The sequence below is a fragment of the Penaeus monodon genome, chromosome 18, assembly GCF_015228065.2.
Source record: "Penaeus monodon isolate SGIC_2016 chromosome 18, NSTDA_Pmon_1, whole genome shotgun sequence".
In the NCBI taxonomy this organism is placed as follows: Eukaryota; Metazoa; Arthropoda; class Malacostraca; order Decapoda; family Penaeidae; genus Penaeus; species Penaeus monodon.
Genome location: NC_051403.1, coordinates 44240134 through 44245133, shown reverse-complemented (window position 1 = coordinate 44245133; position 5000 = coordinate 44240134). Strand labels below are relative to the sequence as shown.

General features: G+C 49.0%; 1 pseudogene; it reads left to right on the top strand.

Annotated features, from left to right (window-relative positions):
• Positions 1-3379: 3379 nt before the first annotated feature.
• Positions 3380-5000, top strand: part of LOC119584797 — a 23598-nt pseudogene continuing 21977 nt past the window's right edge.

Genomic DNA, 5000 nt, shown 5'->3' with positions numbered 1-5000 from the left:
GTGTGGTGTGGGGTGTGTGTGTGTGTGTGTGTGTGTGTGTGTGTGTGTGTGTGTGTGTGTGTGTGTGTACATATATACATATATACATACATATATATACATATGTGTGTGTGTGTGTGTGTGTGTGTGACAGAGAGAAAACGCAAACAAACAAACAAAAACAAACAAAACGAACACACAAACAGACGTGTGTAAGCGTATATGTATGCGTGTGTGTATATAATTATCCCTCCGGTCGAGTCCCGCGTCACTCGAAGGTAAAATAACCAGCTATAGCATTGGCCATTTCCGATAGCATAGCACCTGTTCTATCAGCCCCATACAGATCAGAATCGTAAAAGTGTACATTGTATCCGACTTCTAAAAAGTGAAATATAATTATGCGGTCGTTGCTCTGGTGTTTACATAAATAAAGTACGTTTTTAGTGAGAGAAAATGGTTGAAGTAATATTGAATGATTAAACAAAATATATTTGAATAAATGAATTGATTAGGTAAACAGATAAAAGAATGTGTGTGTGGAATCATATTTGTGTGAAAGTAATTAGATAAAAAAGAAAGAAATAAGTGATGTAATGTTAATAATAACAATTCATGATGGCAGTATGGTATACGTAGATTAACGCAGTTCAGAAGTGTTAGATAGATAGATAGATAGATGGAAAGATGGATAGATAGAGAGAGATAAATAGATAGATAGATAGATAGAAAGATGGATAGATAGAGAGAGATAAATAGATAGATAGATAGATAGATCGATAGATAGATAGATAGATAGATACAGATATAGATATAGATAGATATAGATAGATAGATTGATTGATTGATTGATTAACTGATACAGATAGACAGATATAGATATAGATAGATAGGTAGATATAGATATAGATAGACAGATAGACAGACAAAATGGATAGATAGATAGATAGAGATATAAATAGACAAACGGATAGATAGATGGATATAGATTAAGAGACAGATAAACAGATATATAGATAGATATATAGGTAGATATAGATATAGATAGACATATAGACAGACAGGCAGATAGATAAATAGACAGACAGATAGACAGACAGACAGATACATAAATAGACAGAGAGATAGACAGACATAAAGATGGATAGATAGATAGATAGATAGATAAGATAGATATAGATATAGATAAACAGATAGACCGACAGACAGACAGACAGACAGACAGACAGATATAGATATAGATATACAGATAGACAGACAGATAGATAGATAGATATAGATCAGCTATCAATTCGTAGTAACAAGATGAGAAACATAATATTCTAATTTCAATCACTATTTTGACTGAAACAGAATTATTTTTTTTTTTTTTTTTTTTTTTTTTTTTTTTTTTTTTTTTTTCTTTTTTTTTGATACGACTAAACTCTATTCAAGATTTGCCGACTCCCCATATGTTCTCAAGATTCACTATCATCGATACCATCACTATCATCACCATAATCTGCTGTGTTATCATCACTATCATCACCATAATCAGCTGTATTATCATCACTATCATCACCATAATCTCAGCTGTGTTATCATCACTATCATCACCATAATCAGCTGTATTATCATCACTATCATCACCATAATCAGCTGTATTATCATCACTATCATCACCATAATCAGCTGTATTATCATCACTATTATCACCATAATCAGCTGTATTATCATCACTATCATCACCATAATCAGCTGCAGTATTATCACTATTATCACCATAATCAGCTGTATTATCATCACTATCATCACCATAATCAGCTGTATTATCATCACTATTATCACCATAATCAGCTGTATTATCATCACTATCATCACCATAATCAGCTGTATTATCATCACTATTATCACCATAATCAGCTGTATTATCATCACTATCATCACCATAATCAGCTGCATTATCATCACTATCATCACCATAATCAGCTGTATTATCATCACTATCTCACCATAATCAGCTGCATTATCATCACTATCATCACCATAATCAGCTGTATTATCATCACTATCATCACCATAATCAGCTGTATTATCATCACTATCATCACCATAATCAGCTGTATTATCATCACTATCATCACCATAATCAGCTGTATTATCATCACTATCATCACCATAATCAGCTGTATTATCATCACTATCATCACCATAATCAGCTGTATTATCATCACTATCATCACCATAATCAGATGTATTATCATCACTATCATCACCATAATCAGTTGTATCATCACTATCATCACCATAATCAGCTGTATTATAATCACTATCATCACCATTTTCATCCCTCTTCATCAGCGTTAAGAGAATAATCATAATCACTATCCTTATAATCACCATCGTGTGATCCTCATCCTCATCTTCACCACTATCCCCACCACCATCTTCATCATCACCACCATCCACTTTCTCCTCGTCATCACTATCCTCACCATCTTTACCATTCTCCCTCCCCTCCTCAGCATCACCATCCCTCTCATCACTATCCCCACCATCGCGTCTCCCTCATCATCACTATCGTCACCATCACCACTATCCTCCTTCTCACCATCACTATCCTCACCATCACCACCATCCTCCATCTCCTCCTCACCATTACCATCCCTCTCCTCATCACTATCCTCTCCACCACCACCCTTCCCCAAAAAAATTTTTTTTTTTTTTTCATCCCAAAAAAAACTTTTTTTTGCCCAAACCCGCTGTATTTTTTTTTCCCAAAAAATTTTTTAAATTTTCCCAAAAGCCTTTTAAATTTATTTCCCCCCAAAATTTTTTTTTTAACCCTAACCCCCAAAAAAAAATTTTTTTTTTTTCCCCCCCCAAATTTTTTAAACAAACATTCCCCCACCCCCAAAAAAAAAAACCCTTTTTTTTCCCCCCCCCTTAAAAAAAAAAATTTAAATTTTTTTCCCCTCCCAAAAAAACCCCAAAATTTTAAACACCCCCAATTTTGGGCCCCCAAAAATTTTAAAATTTTTTCTTTTCCCCCCTAACCCCCAAAAAAACCCCCCTCCCAAATTTTTTTTTCCGGGGAAAAAAAAAATTTTTTAAAAACCCCCCCCTTTTTCGCCCCCCCCCCCCCCCCGGAAAAAAAATTTTTTTTTAAAAAATCCCAAAACCCCCCAAAAAAATTTTTTTTTAAAAAAAAAAAAATTTTTTTTCCCCCCCAAAAAAAAAATTTTTTAAAAAAAATTTTTCCCCCCAATTTTCCCCCCCCCCTTTTTTTAAAAAAAAAAAATTTTTTTTAAAAAAAAAAAACCCCCCCCCCCCCCAAAAAACCCCCTTTTTTCCCCCCCCCCCCCCCCACCCCCCCCTTTCCCCCCCCCCCCCCCCCTCCCTTTTTACCTTTTCCCCCCCCCCCCCCTCCCAACCCCCCCCCCCCTTTCCCCCTTTTAACCCCCCCCCAATTTCCCCCCCCCCCCCCCCCCCCCCCCCCCCCCCCCCCCCCAAACCCCCCCCCCCCCAAAACCCCCCCCCTCCCCCACCCCCCCCCCCCCCCTCCCCCCCCCCCCCCCCCCCCCCCCCTTCCCCCCCCCCCCCCCCCCCCAAAAAAAACCCCCCCCCTCCCAACCCCCCCCCCCTTCCCCCCTCCCCCCTCCCTTCCCCCCCCCCCCCCCTTCCCCCCAAAAGGGCCCCCCCCCCCCCCCCCCCCCCCCCTCCCCCCCTTCCCCCCCCCAACCTCCCCCCCCCCCCCATCCCCCCCCCTCCCCCCAACCCCCTCCCCCCCCCCCCCCCCATCCCCCCCCCCCCCCCCCCCCCCCACCACCTCCCCCCCCCCCTTTTTTCCCCCCCCCCCCCCCCCCCTCCCTTTTCCCCCCTCCCCCCCCCCCCCCTTTCCCCCCCCCCCCCCCCCCCCACCCCCCCCCACCCCCCCCCCCCCCCCAAACCCCCCCCTTCCCCTTTCCCCCCCCCCTCCCCCCCCCCCCCCCCCCCCCCCCCCCCCCCCCCCACCCCCCCCCCCCCCCCCCCCCCCCCCCCCTCCCCTCCCCCCCCCCCCTCCCCTCCCCCCCCCCCCTCCTTTCCCCCCCCCCCCCCCCCCCCCAACAACCCCCCCCCCCCCCCCCCCTTCCCCTCCCCTTTTCCCCCCCCCCCCCCCCCCCCCCCCCCCCCCCCCCTCCCCCCCCCCCCCTTCCCCCTCCCCCCCCTCCCCCCCCCCCCCCCCCCCCCCCCCCCCCTCCCACCCCCTTTTCCCCCCCCCCCCCCCCCCCCTTTCCCCCCCCCCCCCCCCCCCCCCCCCTTCCCCCCCCCTTAACCCCCCCCCTCCCCCCCCCCCCCCCCCTTTTTCCCCCCCCCCCCCCCCCCCCCACCCCCCCCCCCCCCCCCCCCCCCCCCCCAAAACCAACCCCCCTTTTCCCCCCCCTCCCCCCCCCCCGGCCCCCCTCTTTCCCTCTCCCCCCCCCCCGCCGGCCCCCCCCCCCCCCCCCCCCTTTCCCCCCCCCCCCCTCCCCCCTCACCCCCCCCCCTCCCCAACCCCCCCCTTTTTCCCCCCCCCCCCCCCCCCCCCCCCCCCCCCCCCCCCCCCCCCCCCCCTCCCCCCCCCCCTTTTCCCCCCCCACCCCCCCCCCCCCCACCCCCCCCCCTCAACCCCCCCCCCCTCCCCCCCGGGGGCCCCCCCCTTTTTCCCCCCAACCCCCCGGGGGGAAAAGGCAACCTTAAAAAAGGGGGGGGAAAAAAAAGGGGGGAGGGGGAGGGGGAGGGGGGGGGAGGGGGGGGGGGGGGGATGGGGGGGGGGGGGGGTTTTTTGGGGTTGGGGGGGGGGGTTTTTGGGGGGGGGGGGGGGGGGGTTTTTGTTTTTTTTTGGGGGGGGGGGGTTGTGTGTTGGGGTGGGGGGGGGGGTTTTTTTTTTTTTGGGGGGTTTTTTTTTTGTGTGTGTTTGTGGGGTTTTTTTTGGGGGGTTTTTTTTTGTTTTTGTGGGGGGGTTGGGGGGAAGTGGGGTTTTTTTTTTTTGGGGGGGGGTTTAAAGGGGTTTAAAAAAAAAA